Below are 22,219 nucleotides of genomic sequence, written 5' to 3' on the forward strand. Positions count from 1 at the left end.
CTCTGACCGGTGCTGAGCGAGCGACCAGTTCCAGAGGATGCCGAGAAGCAGGAGGGTTTAGAGCAGAACCATGAGCAGGGCCCTCCTCGTTCCCCATTGATTTCCACGCTCAGCAGCTCACAGGGAGACTCTCAGCCTGGGGAACAGTGTCCCACAAGGGAAGGACTAGGAGCCCCCTTGCTGGAACCTTTCCAAACACACTGGAGACGGCTCTGGAGAAGCCCCTGTCTGGCCTAAGAGTGAGGGGCTCTTGGGGGCTGTTTGCAAAGGAAATCCCCCTTTGGAGATAGTCTCTCCCCCCGTTTCTGCCTCTCCCCAGACAGAGAGGGGAAGCTACCGAGGAACCCGAATGCCACTCACTTGCTCTCAGTGATGGGATAATGGATGGCGGATGTTCAGGGTCAGCAGACGTCCCTCGCCCTCCTCCTCACTCTCCAAGCCCAAGGCAGGCTGGAGAGGATGATGACCTCAGGAGTTACCCTGCCCAGCCAGCAGGCAGGGTGATGACACGAGGGCAATCGACTGGCTGTGAAAACAAGAGTCTGTCTGATTGCCAAGGGACGGAGAAACCCAGCCAGCAGCAGGGGGGTGCAGAACACGGCCCTAGGGCGGAGGTGACAGCGCTTCCAGGATCCTGACATCCCAGCACTTTACACACCTTCCTGGAGCCTCCCAAACCCACTGGGCTGTAGCGATGGGACCCCAACCCTACTGATGGCAAACGGGCTTCAGCTACTAGCTCAGGGTCACACTGAGTGTCAGAGCCATGGATGGACCCCTTCACTAACCACGGCCGCACACTCCCTCCCACAGCTGGCAATTGCAACCAGGCCCTAATGTCTGGTCCCCCTGACTTTGAGAGGGAGTGTCACTCCTGCTTCCATTACTGCCTCTTGATCTGTGGGACTTTGGGCAAGTTGCTCCCACTCTCTATGGCTCTCTGGGACTCACATCCCTGAATGGGCTTTAAGAAAGACAATGGTTCAAGTTTGGCCCCAACTAGTTCTTATTTCTCGAGATTAGCCATTTTAGCAAAGTTTAGAATTCTTGACATTCAACACCTGGAAACATCCCTTTCTCCTTCACAGACGGCCTTAACATCCCTTATCTCACCCAGGCTCCCTGCTGCCTGGAGTTAGAGAATTGACCCTGTTCCCACTGGACCTACCCAAGGTGTCACACAGCAAAACGGTGACGGAGCCAGAAAGAGAAGCCAACAGTGATGACTCCTGTTCTAACTATGAGACAACAACCCCCTGGAGGCAGGGATAGAGCCCAGGAAATCAGGTGTGAACATTTTCATGGAAACCGTTTCTGTCAGAAAATCCATTCAGACGAAACCACTTTGTTTCTTGAAATCATAACGAGTAGGATGAAAATTCTTAGCAAAAATATTTGTTTGCAAAACAAGAGCGTCTCCTGTTTGTCACAGTGCATTAAACTGTCTCGTCGTACACAAAGGGGAGACACTATGATCTAGCAAATAGAAAAAGAAGTACTTGTGGCACCTTAGAGACTAACCAATTTATTTCAGCATAAGCTTTTGTGAGCTACAGCTCACTTCATCGGATGCATCTGTAGCTCTCGACAGCTGTAGCTCACGAAAGCTTCTGCTCAAATAAATTGGTTAGTCTCTAAGGTGCCACACGTCCTCCTGTTCTTTTTGCGAATACAGACTAACACGGCTGCTACTCTGAAACCAACTATGATCTAGAAAATTAGATGAGATGCTTCCGTCTGAGCTAAGTAGTTGCTGCTCTTCACAATTTCAAAAGAATAAAATACAAAACCAATAGAATATTAGGTCATAATCGGATATGGCTCAGTGTGATAGGACACCCCTAGTCTGCACTGCTCCGAGTGACACTCTTCAGTGGATCCCCAGCAGCCACCCATGGTGAGGTAGGTGGGAGAGGATTGTTATTCGTCCTTGACAGAAGGAGAAACGAAGGCTGAGAAAGGAGCAGGGACCTGTCTTAGCTGATGCAGCCAGTCAGTAGCAGAGTTGCTCTCAAATGAGCTACAGACCAACAATTTTTCATCGTAATTATTCAACAAGTATTTGAGAAGAATTGGAATGTTCGAGAGGATCATGAACTGCTCCAGGACAATGAATGGAGACCAGCATCAACATTGGTCAAACTTATAACTGGTTGTGACTTATTTGCTTGGTCATAAAAGAGAACAACAAAGACCAGAGTTTCCTCCCTGTCAATAGCCCCCTCCTCAGCCAATCAAGGTTGAGACTTTGGGGGGTGGGAGGCTAAGGGTTCTCATCAAATAGCCCAAAGAATGGCCCTGGTCATTTCCAATTCCAATCTCCAATTCCAGTCTCACCTCTCTGTGAGGGCCTCCCACAACCGCCCCCCCCGGCCCTCGCTCCACACACAGAGCTCCTGGTGGTGGGAGGAGAGCAGAGGAAAAGGACAAAGGAAGCAAGAAGAGAAAGGTAGGAGGGATAGAGGAAAAGGGAAAACAAAAAGGAGAAACCCCAATGTCCCCAGTAATTCTAAGGGACAATGTCCTAGGTCGGAAATAAAATGCTGCCCCCACAATCTAGTGTTTTCCTTTCCTAAAAATCAGCCGGCACCTGATGGATCAGACTGAACAGGTTCCAAACCTCTCCGAGGCTCTTACCTTCTCTACAGAGACGTCTATTTTCGAGCAAAACCACTAAAAGAAAAGGAGAAAACTCCGAAGAGGGTCCTCCTTGTGCTCACGTACGTGCAAGTGAATGCTCTCTCAGTCCTCCAGAAGAGACCTTGAGAAGGAGACGTGCTGAAGCAAAGCCACAGGGATCTCCGAGGTTGCCCCTGTCCTGCGCCCCTGTCCTGCCTGGCTGATGTCAAGATCTCTCTGTGAGGTCATCGCCTCCCCACCACCTTTGTCCAATAGGCTGAGGTCCTGCCAAAGGCCCTTGTGATGTCACTGCCACACCCACCCCTCCCCTGCAGTGCTGATGTCCTGCCCCTGTCCAGCCACATTGGATGTTTCAGCTGCTTCCCCTGGATCACCCCACGCAATGAGCGTTCATTGTGGGCTCAAGCCCAACACAGTAAAACATCAGAGGCTTCTCCCCATGCTACGCTCAGTTTTTCATACATGAGCAGGCTTTATGGACAGAAGAGACAATTAGAGCATGTCATCTCACCCCCTGCATATCACATGCTTTCTGTTGAGCATAGTAGCTAGTTTTTGACTGCAGACGTTCCAGAAAGGCATCTCGTCCTCATTATAAGACATCAAGTGGTGGGGAATTCCCACCACTTCCCTTTCTAGTTTGTTCCTTTGGTGATTCATCCTCACGGTTGAATATGTGTGCCCTCTTTCGAATACGAATTGGTCTCTTTTGAGTTTCCAGCCACTGTTATGCTTTTCTCTGCTAGATTAATGATTCCTTTAATGGTAGATTAATGGTAGATTCCTTTCCTACCCGATATTTTCTCTCCATGAAGTCACTTCAACACTTCAATGATGTCACCTCCCGATCTTCTTTATCGTCTACACAGGCTGAGCTCTTTCAATAGTTCATTCGCAGGCATATTTCTCCAGCCCTCAAAATGTTTTATTGCTTTTTGCTGCCCCATCTCCAAGATTTCCAAATCTTTTTTCAAAGGTGGATGCCAAAACTGGATGCAGGATTCCATGATCAGTCTTCCTCATGGTGTGTCACCTCCCTATGCTCCTCACTGCTCTTTTCATGCATCTAATGATGGCTTTAGCCCTGTTCACCACAGCATCACCCTGGGTGCTCACGTTGAATGGCTTGCCAAGCATGGCCCCTAAATCCTCTTCACACTCAGTGCTTTCCTGGATACACTTCCCCATTCTGTAGGTGTGGCCTGCATGCTTTGTCGCTAGCTATAGGACCTTTCATTTGGTTCTTTTCCAACTTGTTTTCTTTGAATGGCTCCAGCTTATCAAGGGATCCAATTGCTCTGTGTCACTGCCCTCTCCTCATTAATTACCACTCTACTACTATTTTATCACCCACTAACATTAGCAGCAGTGATTTTTTATTTGGGTTGCAGTTCATTGATATTTATTTTCAAGAATTAGTCCTTGAGAGCCTCTTCATATCCCTCATGCCCAGAACCTGCTCCGCACAGCACAGCGAGAAAAGGCCACCCAGCCCAGCTGTGCCCTATAGGGCTAAGCACAGAACAAACGTAGGAGCTTGTGTCATCCATAGCTTCTGAACAACATGTGGGGGTCATCAGCTTTCAAAGACACTCTAGTCCGGTAGCGTAGACAGTCCCCAAACGTATCTAAGTGTCCCGCCTTGAAAAACAGGAGAGAAAAAAACAGAACCTTGAGTAGCTTTATTTTATAGTCTTGGAAACTGAGGCACAGAGAAGCAAAGAGATTCGCTCATGGTCAAAAAGCCAGGAATAGAAAACGGCAGATCTGCTGATAGTCAGTCCTGGGCCCTAGCCGTGTTTGTCTTGGCCTCTCTGCTTCAGCTCCAGTAACAACCCGAGTCGAGGTTTTCTTCTTCTCCGTGTCCTTTAACTTCATGGCACTGCAGAAGAAAGATTTTTTCTGACCAGCTGGCTCTAATGCTTGGAGATGTCTTTCCAGAAGTCGTGCTCTGGCTCAGTCTCATGTCGTAGGTTTTCTGGAGGAAGCACTCAGTGCCGTTCTAGGGCCTGTGTTACACAGAAGATGGACTGAATGGTCCTTTCTGACCTTAAGTTTTTTCTTTTGCTAGGAGGATAAAGCTGGACATTTTCCCTCAATCACTTTCCTTTGGAATAATTTCAATCCAGTCCAAAGGATTTCCTCTTCCATTGTGACTTCAGCACCTTTCCTAGCAAACAGTTACTGTTCGAGCACAGGTTTCCAGTTTCAGGCTGTCCCAGGATGAGATGGCCATGAAAGGGGTAGTAGCTCAAGTGAACCTATCCCCAGGTGAAGGGAATAAGTGCAGGGGCACATGAGAAGGAGCAGCATGTATCTAGGATCCAGGCCTGTTGGGTGATATAAGAACAGCCTGTGCTCAGCCAGGAGAGAGATCCGCAATGGGAGCAGGCCTGGGAGGGGCTTGGATATTCCTTTAAAGGCAATTTGGGTACACAGTAGGGGATGGCACAGCCAAGCTGCTAGGGTTGGGAGCTGGGTCTCCTGGCAGTGTCCAGGAACGAAAGCACAGCACCTGCCAGAAAGGGAGTCCCCACAGAGGGACGCCGTAGTCTTCCAGGGAGGGAAAAGGCTCTCACTGCCACTTCTTAACCTCATGGGGTGTTCTCCTGCTCTGCCAACCCCACCCCTATTCCAGGTGCCTGAGGGAGCAGGAACCAGAGGCCATCCTGTAGCTGGGGCAGAGATGGAGGTTGATGACCTACCTGCCCGTGGTGACCATGGTGCAGGACAGCCCTCAGGACATGCGAATGTAGCTCCAAATATGCAGAATGAAGCTTCCCTTTGCTGGCACGAGACCTTGCAGGTTGCGGGGAGTGAGACAGGCACTAACTTTTGGTAACCCTCATTGGGATCAGCGGGTAATGGTTTGTAGAAAGTGGTGTTGGAGAGCTTTACAAAAACTAGGCAAGCCATTTACAACACACACTTTGTTTCTCTACAAAAGAAAAAGGACACTAAACTCTCTAAACTACTACATGCCACAAGGGGCCACAACAGTGGTTCCCTTAACCCACCCAGCAATATTGTTAATCTATCCAACTATACTCTTAGCCCAGCAGAAGAATCTGTCCTATCTCGGGGCCTCTCCTTCTGCCCCTCCACCCCCAGGAACATGATACAGTTCTCTGGTGACCTAGAATCCTATTTTTGACGTCTCCAACTCAAGGAATATTTCCAACACACCTCTGAACAACATACAAACCCACAGAGACCTTCCTACCAAGACTACAAAAAGAAGGATTCTGGGTGGACTCCTCCTGAAGGTTGAAACAACAGACTGGATTTCTACAGAGAGTGCTTCCGCCGACGTGAACGACCTGAAATTGTGGAAAAGCAACATCACTTGCCCCATAACCTCAGCCGTGCAGAACACAATGCCATCCACAGACTCAGAAACAGCTCAGACATCATAATCAAGAAGGCTGACAAAGGAGGTGCTGTCGTCATCATGAATAGGTCGGAATATGAACAAGAGGCTGCTCGGCAGCTCTCCAACACCACTTTCTACAAGCCATTACCCTCTGATCCCACTGTGGGTTACCAAAAGAAACTACATCATCTGCTCAAGAAACTCCCTGAAAAAAGCACAAAAACAAATGTGCACAGACACACTCCTCGAACCCCGACCAGGGGTCTTCTATCTGCTACCCAAGATCCATAAACCTGGAAATCCTGGACGCCCCATCATCTCAGGCATTGGCACCCTGACAGCAGGATTGTCTGGCTATGTAGACTCCCTCCTCAGGCCCTATGCTACCAGCACTGCCAGCTATCTTTGAGACACCACTGACTTCCTGAGGAAACTACAATCATAGAATCATAGAATCATAGAATATCAGGGTTGGAAGGGACCCCAGAAGGTCATCTAGTCCAACCCCCTGCTCGAAGCAGGACCAATTCCCAGTTAAATCATCCCAGCCAGGGCTTTGTCAAGCCTGACCTTAAAAACCTCTAAGGAAGGAGATTCTACCACCTCCCTAGGTAACGCATTCCAGTGTTTCACCACCCTCTTAGTGAAAAAGTTTTTCCTAATATCCAATCTAAACCTCCCCCACTGCAACTTGAGACCATTACTCCTCGTTCTGTCATCTGCTACCATTGAGAACAGTCTAGAGCCATCCTCTTTGGAACCCCCTTTCAGGTAGTTGAAAGCAGCTATCAAATCCCCCCTCATTCTTCTCTTCTGCAGGCTAAACAATCCCAGCTCCCTCAGCCTCTCCTCATAACTCATGTGTTCCAGTCCCCTAATCATTTTTGTTGCCCTTCGCTGGACTCTCTCCAATTTATCCACATCCTTCTTGAAGTGTGGGGCCCAAAACTGGACACAGTACTCCAGATGAGGCCTCACCAATGTCGAATAGAGGGGAACGATCACGTCCCTCGATCTGCTCGCTATGCCCCTACTTATACATCCCAAAATGCCATTGGCCTTCTTGGCAACAAGGGCACACTGCTGACTCATATCCAGCTTCTCGTCCACTGTCACCCCTAGGTCCTTTTCTGCAGAACTGCTGCCTAGCCATTCGGTCCCTAGTCTGTAGCTGTGCATTGGGTTCTTCCGTCCTAAGTGCAGGACCCTGCACTTATCCTTATTGAACCTCATCAGATTCCTTTTGGCCCAATCTTCCAATTGGTCTAGGTCCTTCTGTATCCTATCCCTCCCCTCCAGCGTATCTACCACTCCTCCCAGTTTAGTATCATCCGCAAATTTGCTGAGAGTGCAATCCACACCATCCTCCAGATCATTTATGAAGATATTGAATAAAACCGGCCCCAGGACCGACCCTTGGGGCACTCCACTTGATACCGGCTGCCAACTAGACATGGAGCCATTGATCACTACCCGTTGAGCCCGACAATTTAGCCAGCTTTCTACCCACCTTATAGTGCATTCATCCAGCCCATACTTCCTTAACTTGCTGACAAGAATACTATGGGAGACCGTGTCAAAAGCTTTGCTAAAGTCAAGAAACAATACATCCACTGCTTTCCCTTCATCCACAGAACCAGTAATCTCATCATAAAAGGCGATTAGATTAGTCAGGCATGACCTTCCCTTGGTGAATCCATGCTGGCTGTTCCTGATCACTTTCCTCTCATGCAAGTGCTTCAGGATTGATTCTTTGAGGACCTGCTCCATGATTTTTCCAGGGACTGAGGTGAGGCTGACTGGCCTGTAGTTCCCAGGATCTTCCTTCTTCCCTTTTTTAAAGATTGGCACTACATTAGCCTTTTTCCAGTCATCCGGGACTTCCCCGGTTCGCCACGAGTTTTCAAAGATAATGGCCAGTGGCTCTGCAATCACAGCCGCCAATTCCTTCAGCACTCTCGGATGCAACTCGTCCGGCCCCATGGACTTGTGCACGTCCAGCTTTTCTAAATAGTCCCTAACCGCCTCTATCTCCACAGAGGGCTGGCCATCTCTTCCGCATTTTGTGATGCCCAGCGCAGCAGTCTGGGAGCTGACCTTGTTAGTGAAAACAGAGGCAAAAAAAGCATTGAGTACATTAGCTTTTTCCACATCCTCTGTCACTAGGTTGCCTCCCTCATTCATTAAGGGGCCCACACTTTCCTTGGCTTTCTTCTTGTTGCCAACATATCTGAAGAAACCATTCTTGTTACTCTTGACATCTCTTGCTAGCTGCAGCTCCAGGTGCGATTTGGCCCTCCTAATTTCATTCCTACATGCCCGAGCAATATTTTTATACTCTTCCCTGGTCATATGTCCAACCTTCCACTTCTTGCAAGCTTCTTTTTTATGCTTAAGATCCGCTAGGATTTCACCGTTAAGCCAAGCTGGTCGCTGCCATATTTACTATTCTTTCGACACTTCGGGATGGTTTGTCCCTGTAACCTCAACAGGGATTCCTTGAAATATAGCCAGCTCTCCTGGACTCCTTTCCCCTTCATGTTAGTCCCCCAGGGGATCCTACCCATCCGTTCCCTGAGGGAGTCGAAGTCTGCTTTCCTGAAGTCCAGGGTCCATATCCTACTGCTTACCTTTCTTCCCTGTGTCAGGATCCTGAACTCAGCCAATTCATGGTCACTGCCTCCCAGATTCCCATCCACTTTTGCTTCCCCTACTAATTCTTCCCGGTTTGTGAGCAGCAGGTCAAGAAAAGCTTCCCCCCAGTTGGCTCCTCTAGCACTTGCACCAGGAAATTGTCCCCTATGCTTTACAAAAACTTCTTGGATTGTCTATGCACCGCTGTATTGCTCTCCCAGCAGATATCAGGAAAATTAAAGTCACCCATGAGAACCAGGGCATGCGATCTAGTAGCTTCCGTGAGCTGCCGGAAGAAAGCCTCATCCACCTCATCCCCCTGGTCCGGTGGTCTATAGCAGACTCCCACCACTACATCACTCTTGTTGCTCACACTTCTAAACTTAATCCAGAGACACTCAGCTTTTTCTGCAGTTTCGTACCAGAGCTCTGAGCAGTCATACTGCTCCCTTACATACAGTGCTACTCCCCCACCTTTTCTGCCCTGCCTGTCCTTCCTGAACAGTTTATAACCATCCATGACAGTACTCCAGTCATATGAGTTATCCCACCAAGTCTCTGTTATTCCAATCACGTCATAATTCCTTGACATCACCAGGACCTCCAGTTCTCCCTGCTTGTTTCCAAGGCTTTGTGCATTCGTATATAAGCACTTGAGATAACCTGCTGATCGCCCCTCATTCTCAGTATGAGGCAGGAGCCCTCCCCTCACAGACATTCCTGCCTGTGCTTCCTCCCGGTATCCCGCTTTCCCACTTACCTCAGGGCTTTGGTCTCCTTCCCCCGGTGAACCTAGTTTAAAGCCCTCCTCACTAGGTTAGCTAGCGTGCTCACAAAGATGCTCTTCCCTCTCTTCGTAAGGTGGAGCCCGTCTCTGCCCAGCACTCCTCCTTCATGGAACACCATCCCATGGTCAAAGAATCCAAAGCCTTCTCTCCAACACCACCTGCATAGCCATTCATTGACTTCCACGATTCGACGGTCCCTACCCAGGCCTTTTCCTTCCACTGGGAGGAGGGACGAGAACACCACTTGCGCCTCAAACTCCTTTATCCTTCTTCCCAGAGCCACATAGTCTGCAGTGATCCACTCAAGGTCATTCTTGGCAGTATCATTGGTGCCCACGTGGAGAAGCAGGAAGGGGTAGCGATCCGAGGGCTTGATGAGTCTCGGCAGTCTCTCCATCACATCGCGAATCTTAGCCCCCGGCAAGCGGCAGACTTCTCGGTTTTCCCGGTCAGGGCGACAGATAGATGACTCAGTCCCCCGGAGTAGAGAGTCCCCGACCACCACCACCCGCCTCCTTCTCTTGGGAGTGGTGGTCGTGGAACTCCCAACCTCAGGACATAGCATCTCATGCCTTCCAACCAGCGGAGTCTCCTTCTGCTTTCTCCCCCCAGACATATCATCTGGTCCACTCTCCACAATGGTACCTGTGGAGAGAACATGAAAGCGGTTAGTTACCTGTGTCTGCGTTGCTGGAACCCGGACATTCCCCCTTCTTCTTCTAGAGGTCACATGTTGCCAAGCTTCTTCACTGGCCTCTTGGCTCCGCTGTGCAACCTGCTCTAAATCTTTAGAGCTTTGTGCCCATAGAAGCATACCCTGACTTTTGTTACATGATGGCGTATTTATGGAAAAATATGATTTTGTGCATGTGTGTGTTTGGAAGTGAACATTAATAAGGACTTACCGCTGAGCCTGGGATAAACATCAAAAGCTGCTGTCTTCCTGCAGCTCCTAAGATAGTGAGATCTGAGTCCGTTCAAAGGTGATGCCTCCAATGCATCATTTCCTCCCATGCCAAGTGAAGCTCATTTCAGGAGTCCTTCAATGTTTGTATTTGCTGTTTTTTTAATTTTAAAACAAAATTTGCAAGAATTATTTTGAGCCACAATTTCAAATGTCACTTTTATTCTGCATCCTGAAAGGACTCCAGAATGGTGCAAAAAATTCCATATTTGGGCTTTTATTTTCAAGGGAGTCTAAAGAAGTTAGTGCAGTAGATAGGAGTTCAGAACTTGTTCCAGGTCCAGGTCCTCCAAGGTATTATGCACCCAGCTCTCACGGGACTTGGTTTTTGGTTTTGCCACTGACATACTTGGTGGCTCTGGGCAATAGCCAATACTTGGTGCTTCACAGCAGGTGAAAAATCAACTCATCCAGTGCTGAACATGAAATGTAACTTATTTCTTATGCCCAGAGGCCAGCTCAGAAGAACTCAGGTCCCATTCAGGCATCAAATTAAATGGTGCCCATGGATGAATTTAATCTGAGAATGACATCAGCCTCATGATAGCTTTGAATGGACGGAACTGTTATAATTCAACTCTATAGATGATGTGAAAGTAGAATGAATGATATTGAAATTATAATTCATTAAAGAAATATAGTTGTCAGGAAGAGAAACATTAAAGAGTGTGAGACAATGGGTCATCAAACTAATTAACTTAGAGCTCCTACTGAGGTAGGAGATTGGTAAACGTTAGTATGCAAATAAGATATGTACGTATATTTGTCAGTTTCTGCTTCCTTTTGTCTCTTATGTTAAATTGGCTTTGGCTTATCTGTTTAAATAAGTTAGCTTGAGCTTTTGCAAGAGGCACACATATCTGGGTGCATTGGCAAAGTGCTTTGCTAATAAACAGAGTGGTCTGACAAACCTTCTGAGTCTTGAATCTGACTTTGACAATGATCAGGAAAAAAAGTCCCATTATTCACATCTCTGTCTATCTAAAGTGTCCATATGGCTGCCATGACTGCATTCCATCACGATGTTTTCCGAAGTATAAATTGCAGGCTTCACCAAACAAAATTTTCACAGAAAGTCTTCACTTTCCTTGAACATTTTCTGTTTTTCATTTAAAGAAATGAAAACTGGAAAAACAAATAGTTTTGCCTGAAAATTGTATTTTTCATTTAATTTAATTTAATTTAGCTTAATGTTTTTTGACAATTTTCAGACAAAAAAGTTCAGTTTTGAGAAATGTTGGGGATTTTCTTTAACAAAAAACCACAAAATTTTCATGAGGAAACAAAGTTTCCAACCACCTCTGTTTTAACCACTAACTCTTTAATATATTTATCCTCCCCGCAACCCTACAAGGCAGGGCAGTACTATTATATCCATGTTATAGATGGGAACTGTTGTCCGGACAGAATGACGTGCCCAAGATCACACAGGAAACCCATGGCAAAGCAGGTAGCTGAGCTGGGTCTCTCAGGTTCCATGTTAGCGTCCAGACCACCTGGACCATTCTTCCTCAGTCATTGCTGTCACGCTGTCTGGAACGGCTCACAACCATGAGTGCCAATCGCAGGTCAGACGGTCAGAACACAGGGCAGACACCCCAAACTGGTGGTATGACTGGTGGTAATTAGATTTCACCAAGCCAGTAATAAATGTGAACTCCTGGATCACTATATTAGTATTACCATGGAGTCACAGACAGTCCCCTAGGATCTCCAGCCACTTTTACCAACCAGATAAACTGGACTTTGTGATAAAAGGTTATTAAAACAAAGAATCACATTATATTGGGTTACTCCCAACCCCAAAGGGTCAGTCACTTATCCCAGGTCAATGGATACTCTTGATCTCACATCAAAGGCGATGCTGGCAGCAAATTTCTCTAGTAAACTAACTAAAGTTTTATTAGCTAAGAAAAGAAATGAAAGTTATTGAGAGTTTAAAGCACGTAAAATACATTAACAGGTTTGGACAGTCCAAGTTTGTCAGTCCAAAGTGACAGCAGAGATGTGGTATCTGCTAGTTTTCCATAAGTCTCTCAGGGTTACCCAAGATAACTTTGGGGATCTCTGTCTTGCATCTTTTCAGGTTTCAGAGTAGCAGCCATGCTAGTCTGTATTCAAAAAAAGAAGAGGAGTACTGGTGGCACCTTAGAGACTAACCAATTTATTTGAGCATAAACTTTCGTGAGCTACAGCTCACTTCATCGGATGCATTTAGTGGAAAACACAGTGAGGACATATATATACACACAGAGAACATGAGAAAAAAACCAAACCAAAAAACCAAACCTGTAAGGAGACTGATCAATTAAGATGAGCTATTACCAGCAGGAGAGCGGGGTGGGGGGAAGGAGGGGGAAACTTTTTGTAGTGATAATCAAGGTGAGCCATTTCCAGCAGTTAACAAGAAGGGGGGAAACTTTTTGTAGTGATAATCTAGGTGGGCCATTTCAAGCAGTTAACAGGAACAACTCTCACCCAGAAAACCTGGATTTGTGCTGGTAATGGCCCACCTGATGATCACTTTAGATAAGCTATTACCAGCAGGACAGTGGGGTGGGAGGAGGTATTGTTTCATATTCTCTGTGTATATATAAAGTCTGCTGCAGTTTCCACGATATGCATCTGAGGAAGTGAGCTGTAGCTCACGAAAGCTTATGCTCTAATAAATTGGTTAGTCTCTAAGGTGCCACAAGTACTCCTTTTCTTTTAACTGAGGAACAGTGTCGGGGGGGGTGGGGGGTAAGAAATAAACAAACATGGGGAAATAGTTTTACTTTGTGTAATGACCCATCCATTCTAAGTCTCTATTCAAGCCTAAGTTAATTGTATCCAGTTTGCAAATTAATTCCAATTCGGCAGTCTCTCGTTGGAGTCTGTTTTTGAAGCTTTTTTGTTGTAATATAGCAACTTTCATGTCTGTAATCGCATGACCAGAGAGATCGAAGTGTTCTTCGACTGGTTTATGAATGTTATAATTCTTGACATCTGATTTATGTCCATTTATTCTTTTACGTAGAGACTGTCCAGTTTGACCAATGTACATGGCAGAGGGGCATTGCTGGCACATTGCTTGCATCTGGAATGTTCCCTGAAAGTGTCCAAACAGCTCAGAGAGACAGAACCATTCCCTGGATCCATTCTTACAGCTGTCTTCCCCGGAAAGCAATCTGGCAAGTGTTTCCATCACAGCATGGGTTTTTCCTCTGATGACTCAACGCAGACTGGGTCTGTGGATTTCCATTTGTGCAACACAATGACCCATGCTTTGAAGGTAGCATGTTCTTCATTTACATTTCCAAGGCTCCAATCGCATTTGATGAGCAAACGTAATTACCGGGATACATGCGATGTAAATTGCAATGTAACAGCAGACAACAATCCTTCCTTAGTTTTCATGAAGTTCACACATCAAGTAAATTCACACTTTTGATCTAGGGTTAATTAAGCAGAGGGATATACATAATGTAAAGGGATAGCATGCAACGGGTTACAGATAAGTGAAGGCAATATCATTCCCATTTCCTTTGAACTAAACACTTGAGTGAATTAGTACACTTAACATTTCTTTGATAGTCATACGTTAGTGATGGTAATATAGTATGTAGTCCTGTTTATTTGCCTGAGATAGAATTTTGGGTTTTGTTTGCCCACTTGAATTTTGAGGTTTTTAAAATAGAATTGTTTGTGTCTTATACCCTTATCAACATATGTGAACAAGGGGCTGGGGGGACACCACCGTGTGTTGCTTCTGCCTACAGATGGGGGTTTTGCAATACAAAGAGAAAAGATAAGAAATAGGGTTCCAGTGTTGCTGGATATGGCGGGAGTTTGATATACGAGTGTATAATTGACGGCTGCCTGACTCCTCTCCCAAGACAAGGTCAAGTAACCAGTTTGGGGGGGCCAGGGAGATGGGGGAAGCTATAAGGAACACTAAAAACCAATGAAAAAGGGAACCCTGACCGGTGCATAACTTCACTCCCTACCCCTCCCATGGGGTACAAAAGAGGTGGTACCGAAGCCCCCAGACTCAAGACCCTCCAAAACGGAATATGACCATAAATTGCGAGGGTGGTACCAGGGTTCAGGGTACTGGGGCGTACACTACAGGTATAATTAAGCCCACTACAAAGGAGGAGGGAGAGGAAGCTCTGTTGGTGTAAAGAGCTGGGGTTATGCATTGCCGGCAGTTTGGACACTGGCTACCTGCTTTCTGTCTGCATGACAAGAACCAAGGGAGGGTAGGGGAAGCCCTAACAACACACAAGAGAATCGGCCTATTGCTCTGACCTGAGCTGGCCTGTCAGTGTCACAATTGCTACGTGACCAGAGGGAGCGACATTACTCAGGTATGCCTTCACAGGGATTAATAAATCCATGGCTGGCCTGGATCCACCGACTCGAGCTCATGGGGCTTGGACTCCGGGGCTGAAAAATTGCTGTGTAGACATTTGGACCCAGGCTGGAGCCCGAGCTCTAGGACCCTACACAGCAATTTTTAGCCCCACAGTCCAAGCTCTGCAACCCCGAGTCAGATGACCCAGGCCTGCCGAAGCCATGCCACAGGGCTTTTATCCCCGTGTAGACATATCCGAAGGGACTGGAACTCATGACACCCTGGATATATTCCTCAAAACTGCTGTGTGACCTCTAGCCAGTCACTTCCCCTCTCTGTACACTCTGAAAAATGAAGATGATGATCCTGACCCGGCTTGATAAATCACTTTGAGATCTACAGCTAAGTTGTATTGTTATCTCGATCTACAGGGTAACCAGGCACAGAGCAGGGAAGAATACCTGAAGAATGCAGCTGGGTGGGAAATGGGTTTCCCATCCTGCAAGACTTTTCAAGATTTTGAGAGAGACAAAGAAGGTGAGGTATCATTTTTTATTGGACCAACTTTTGTTGGTGGATGGGACAAGCTTTCGTGCTTCACAGAGCTCTTCCTCTGGTCTGGAGAAGAGAAGCATAGTGTCCAAGATCAGTACAAGGTGGGACAGATTGTTATGCATAAGGGGATCACACATATTGTAGGAGACCATTTAAAATGAAGTGGGCAATTCACATGAAGTGGGCGATTAACACTCTGCAGAATAGGCAGCAGGGCCCATTGACTCCAAAGGAGCTACAGCCAATTTACACCTGCTGGGCGATCAATGTGAATTCAATATTTTTTAAAAGTCATGCAGCGTTGCATCTGCAGCCCATTGAGCTTTTTAGTTTAGTGCTGTCTGTAGTAAGAGAAAAATTAGTGTAATGGCTGAGAAAGAAAGAAAGAAAGAAAGAAAGAAAGAAAGAAAGAAAGAAAGAAAGAAAGAAAGAAAGAAAGAAAGAAAGAAAGAAAGAAAGAAAGATTTGGGCCATTCATCCCAACAGAAGTTGAAGATGAGATACTTGAAAACTGTGCAACACTGAATTCCTCCAAAGTTCTATCCCTAGTGGGACTGAACCATTCTTCGCCACCAATAAAAGTTACACTTGTAATTAAACCCATGGGGCAAAAAGCTAAGAAAGTGCAGACGGGTTCAGAACTTTTGAATCAGCTTCGGATCACATTGGCAGGCAAAACATATGGATTTATAACTGTGTAATTGGCCAGATCCCCAGCTGATGTAAATTGACATCGCTCGACAGAAATCCAAGGCCCAGATTCCCAGTTGGCGTAAATAGGCCAAACTACCATGAACTCAATGGAAGTGTAACAATTTACACAAGCCCATGACCTGGCCCTTAGTTTTTAGTCTTCACCTCTGGGTACCTCTTGGTGACTGACTTCAGTCAGACAAGGCAGGCTGAGCTGTGGGTTCCTCTAGAGCTGCTCATACAATGCAGGAGGAAAAAAAAGTCTCTGCTCCCCCAGAAGTGATTACGTGATGTTAATGAAGGAACAGGCTATTCCAGGCCAGCTGAGATTCTGGTGTGACAAGGCTCTTCGCTATTGTGGATCATGTGTCTCTGTTAGAAATCGCTGTTTTAGTCCCTTCCAATCCTGAGATTCTATGATTCACTCATTCTATGATTCATTCTACAAACACCTTGGGACATGCTTTGGGCCTCTGCCCTGCCTTGTTTTTAGCCAAGGGTCCTTCCAGGGATGCTGCCATCAAGTGAGATAAAAGGCGGGTACTGTTCTCCCTCTGTGGGGTTAGAGTTGGGCAGGTTGTCAGGGTGGTTTGCTCCAGAGGTGAGATCAGAGCTGGGCGTAAAGCCTTGGAGACCGGATTCAACTATTTAGCCCAGAGTAGGGACATCCTGGGCTGTGGCAATATCTGAACCCTGCACAAGACAGGATCAGCTCTAGAGCTGGGAGGAGTTTTCAGTCTCTGATCCCATTTAGTCCTTCGTCTCCCAGCCAAGCCTGTCCAAGGAGGGGAGCAGGGAGCGCCCCTCTGTGGAGTGGATCCCTGTCTACTAGGAACTGCAGAGAGACTTAGGAAATCCAGCGAAGGGACATGAAAACTGCTGCTGGATAATACAGTGATGGGGGCATGAGAGAGAGATGACCAAAGAATCCTGGTGCTGGAGGATCAAAAGCATCGCATGTTGGGAAAAAATCCACAAAGACCAACAGACTACATTTTTGCTTTCAATTCTACATGTGAAGGTATTAATATACAGACAAATTTAATAATAGAGATATGAATTGTAATTGGAACTTTAAAGACTTTTATTATCAAACAGCTAGAGCCTGTCAGATTTCTTTTCAGCAGAATGTAAGAACCGAAATATAAGTTACAATTTGAACTCTTTAAGGAATTAACTCTCAGTCTAGTCAGACATCTAGATCCAGTCAGAGAAAAAGAAGGGGGACAATGACTTTGCAACAGAAATCAGAAATGTTTGCAGGATTTAGCAAGCAACAACTAATTCCTTTTCAGCTAAAAACTACTGTAAACTGGAAATTGCACATTGCAAACCAAAGAATATTGGGATTTGCAGATTTCAAAAAAACCGAAACCAAATATCTGAGTATCGGAGATACTTTCCCTGAACATTTTTGTTTAGTTCAAAAACTCGTTTTCCTACAAAAAAAACTCATTTTCCTACTACTACAAAAAAAAATCTAAATTTCCAAACATCTCTAATTTGGAATGGAGCTTTAAACAAGGGAGGGGAACACTAATACTGTTCAATAATAGCATAATTTCAAAACCATTTTTTCTCTTGAAACTGGGTTTGTTTCTGTGTCAAAGGGATAATTACTGGAAGGTCAAAATTGAATAAGCAGCACAGCTGACAGCCACAGTTGATATGTTATGCACACCAGCACCTTTAGGCTCAGAGTTGAACCACCAGTTAAAGCCAGTCTATCTCAATGTTGCCAAAGGACATACAGGAGGTAAATGGGACTAGAACCCATATTTCCAGGATTTCCTTGGAAGTTAACAAGATAGACACAGGCCCAGGATTACAAAGAGTTTAAACACCTAAAGAAGGAGAAAGGCGCCTTTGGGGATTTACAATAGCATCTGAGCAGGTTAGGTGCTATCTTTTAATCACAGGTTTCATAGTAACAGCCGTGTTAGTCTGTATTCGCAAAAAGAAAAGGAGTACTTGTGGCACCTTAGAGACTAACCAATTTATTTGAGCATGAGCTTTCGTGAGCTACAGATCCGATGAAGTGAGCTGTAGCTCACGAAAGCTTATGCTCAAATAAATTGGTTAGTCTCTAAGGTGCCACAAGTCCTCCTTTTCTTTTTATCTTTTAATCGTGGCCCACAGATAACACAGAAGCTGGCTGGAATCAGGGAACCCCGGTGGCGACTGTACTCCCTGTGTTATGCTGGGGTCAGACTACAGGGTCTGAATGGCCCTTTTGGCGTTATCACCTTTGTTTCTGTGCCCTTGCCTCTGAATCTCTGCTTCTGAGCTCTGCAGGGCTCCAGGATGTGAGTCTTGCTAGCCCTCAGGAAATAGACATGGATAAATCACCTTCCCGCAGCATCAGTCCTTTAATGTCAGTGCAGCTCAATGCCAGCTACTCACAGCTCGTCTGAAGAGAGCAATCGGTTTGAGTCTAGTTCAATCGCAGAATGAGGCTGAAAGGATTCTCAGATACCTGTGCCCTTAGCTTCTAGATTCTGCTATATAGATAGATAGTGACCAAAAAATCCTAGTGCTGGATGACTGAATGTGTCTTCCGTTGGGAAAAAGCCACAAAGGTTAGCACAGGAAGTTTGCTATTTCAATTAAATGTGTTGGGGGATCAACATACAGGGAAGAATTAAGATGATAAATATGAATTACAATATGAACTGGTTAAGACCTTTCCCATCAGTTTAATCAAATACCTACTGCTGACTGGAATTTTTCCTCCCATCAGGAACATTTTTACTTTTCACTGAACACCCTAAATCCATTCCCCGCTCCCCCCTCCCCCCCCCCAGTTTTTGGCAAATGAAAACTTTCTGCTGAAAACTGATTTTTTTTATTCCAAAACCAATATAGTTTGTTTTTTTAAGTTTTCATTTTTTTTTACAAAACAATCCCAAAATGTTTGAGAAAAGCAGACAGATTCTGAGATGTGTTGTTATTTATCTTAAAAACCAATCTCCATTAAAAAGAACACAGCTGAAAATTTCCAACCAGCCTCTATGCACAGAGTTTGGGGTGGAAAAATGACAGATGAGCTGCTATTTACGATGCTGCGTGAGTCAACATCATATTGCCCTGGAAAGTGAGAATCAGGCTGTGTTAGAATTTTAGTTGATCAGTTTCATACCCAAGTTGTGAGAATTGCTGGGTTTGGAGTGTGCTTTGTTCCATCCTTCATATTGCATTTTATCAAGCCACACCTTGGGCCAAATCCTCAGATGAGATAAAGTGACGAAGCTCCATTGACTTTAAAGGAGCTGACCTAATTTACACTAGTGTGGTAATGTGACTCCTTGATTGTCAGAGGCAAGGAACACTAACAACACCTACTCATTGTAAGTGATGAGTTCTGTGCACCTTTGACATTCATAGAATGAGATATTAGGGAAAGGGGAATCAGAGCCATTCCCTCTGTCGCTCTAATCCTGACCATTGTCTTTCTCGTTCCCTCCACAGACATCGCACAGTGTACTGCGGAAGAAAATGTCCAACCAAACTGCCGTGACCGAGTTCCTTCTCCTGGGATTCTCTGACATTCAGGAGCTGCAGATTTTACACTTTGTGGTGTTTCTTCTGCTTTACCTGATATCCCTGCTGGGGGACCTTCTCATCATCACAGCCATAGCCCTTGACCGCCACCTTCACACCCCCATGTACTTCTTCCTGATGAATCTGTCCATCCTAGACCTCGGCTCCATCTCTGTCACCATCCCCAAATCCATGGCCAGTTCCCTCACGAACACCAGATCGATTTCTTATTCTGGATGTGTCACCCAAGTCTTTTTCTTCATCTTCTTTGCTGAAACCGACTTTGTCTTACTCACCATCATGGCATACGATCGATACGTCGCCATCTGCAAACCACTGCACTATGAGACTATAATGAACAGGAGAGCTTGTGTCCAAATGGCAGCCAGTGCCTGGATCACTGGAATTCTCTACTCTGCACTGCACACTGGGATCACCTTTGAAATCTCCTTCTGTGGAGGCAACGTGGTGGATCAGTTCTTCTGTGAAGTCCCCCAGCTCCTCAATCTCGCCTGCTCTGACTTGTACCTCATTGAAGTTGGATTTCTGTTAGCCGACGGCCAAGGATGTTTGGTGAGGTGCCAGCTATGCCCGTTTATACCATCCGTGACTTTAACCGCTAGGACGCACTGTCCCTTCGCGGCGGGCAGCCCGGGCTAGGCTGACGGATGCCCCAAGAGTTTGCCCCGTGGAGGCGGCACAACTCAACGCTAGGCTCTTAGTACTCTCACCTAATGGCCAGGCTTTAGAGCCAAAACGGCTGAGGTTCTTTAATTGTGTTGGCTGCTTTACAGTAAACCAGAGAAAACAAGTCAGGCTTATGCATAAATGGTTACCATAATTTATTAAGCTAGATTCTAATCATGTGGTTACAAAATTGCTAGTGCCTACTTATTTAAATGTAGAGATGTTACACACACAAACAAGTTACAAAACTGAAGCCACAATCCCAAAGAAAGAAAACAAAGTATAGAGCTCTATTTCAAAATATGTGTACACTAAAGATAGGAGATCAGGTGTGGGTGCTTCTTACCCTCCTTGCATCTCTCGATTCCAGCGGTGCCAAGCCAGGATCGGTCACTCAATTCCGCGGAAAGACGAATAAGGGACAAGGCGTAGGGACCCTCTTAGCTGCAGAAGCCTTGGGAGGCTGTCACTTATCTGACCAGCAGATAGATAGTGAAAAGCACGCAAAAATCATGGTGCTGTAGGTCCCCTACTTATACCTCTGTACTCCTTTATTCTCTTTCTCCTTTCTTATGCCAAATTGAGGCTGGTCTGTCGGGGTGACGCCAGCTTTCGCAAGAGTAGTTTACACTTGCAAGGGAGAGAAACAATAAGTTTCGACTACTGGACATTTCTTTTCTCAGGGTAAATATTTTCCCACCTAGGATGTTGGGGTGTGTGCATCACGCTATTTAGTAGGGGCTAAAAGCCATGTCTGTCACAGGGCCTCTGCCTGCTGTGAGCTTAATCCTTGTATCTGCTCCCAGAGGCACATTGTAGCAGCACACCTGTGCTTTCACAGCTTCAAAGGCTGTGCTGGAATATATGTTAAGTGCCCTGTTCCTGCTTCCTCCTGTGTTTCCAGCAATGCTGGTCTGGGGGGCGGGGGGGGGGGGGGCGGGGGGCTGGCTGTCTGGCTACAGTTTCTCATCTTTAGTTCATTCTTAGGCTTAAGCTGCTTTCTTTTCATCATTGTGTCATATGTTCAGATCTTCAAAGCAGTGCTGAGAATCCCCTCTAAGTAGGGTGAGCATAAAGCCTTCTCCACCTGCCTCCCTCACCTCACCGTGGTGTCCTTGTTCTTTAGTACTGCTGCCTTTGCCTACCTGAAACCCACCTCCAGCTCAACCTCACGTCTGAATCTCATAGTGGCTGTTCTCTATTCTGTGTTGCCACCAATGATGAATCCGATCATCTACAGCATGAGAAACAAAGAGATCAAAGGTGCACTGAGTAAACAGATAGGTTGGAGGTTATTCACTAAGAACAAAATGTCCATATGTCTCCTTCGGTAGCAATTTCATTCTGTATTTCTTTATAAATAAAATCTGATGACATTATTGCCTCCATGAGAAAATACCGTGCACTCTGTTTATGTGGAATTGGGTATTTGCACTAGTAAAGATACAGACAAACATGACTCAGGAAAAAAAGGCGTTTCTATAGGTTTGCACCAATGTAAATAAGATTGGAATATATCATATACTGCTACCGATCACCATACTACCTGAGACCCTTGCCTATAAAATCAGTAGCCATAGCAGAGTCCCTGGTGAGGTCTTTGGCTCTTCTTATATTTTGGGATAAAAACTCAGATGGAGGTATCGATGCATTTGTTCTTTGTGTTTTTTGTTTGTTTGTTTGTCAGATTTTTAGCTTATTTTTGCTTAACTGGTTGATTGGTGGTTTGGTTTGTTTGTTTTAGGAGGTTTTGGAGGTGGAAAGGCCTGAGAAGATGGTGAGTGTTTGGTGAGACGGGATTTTCAATGTTTGTCCCTTCTTGGGAGTATCCATTTGTCATCTCTTTGATGGGTTTTCTGAGCGAACTGAATGTTTGCTCCCCACAATGACAAAAGAGTGCAAAAGAGGATTATGCATGGCTTAGTTCCTACTGACATGATTATGTGTAGATTGTTGGGATATTATTGTATTATTAATGATATGTGTCATAAATATAAAGGGAAGGG

The 22,219-nt window shown here is 45.8% G+C and overlaps 1 pseudogene; it reads left to right on the forward strand.

Moving 5' to 3' along the window:
- The first annotated feature begins 19,481 nt into the window (after nt 1-19,481).
- Nucleotides 19,482-21,547, forward strand: LOC140897594 (olfactory receptor 14A16-like; annotated as a pseudogene).
- The last annotated feature ends 672 nt before the right edge of the window (nt 21,548-22,219 follow it).

The sequence above is a fragment of the Lepidochelys kempii genome, chromosome 14 (genome assembly GCF_965140265.1).
Source record: "Lepidochelys kempii isolate rLepKem1 chromosome 14, rLepKem1.hap2, whole genome shotgun sequence".
NCBI lineage: Eukaryota > Metazoa > Chordata > Testudines > Cheloniidae > Lepidochelys > Lepidochelys kempii.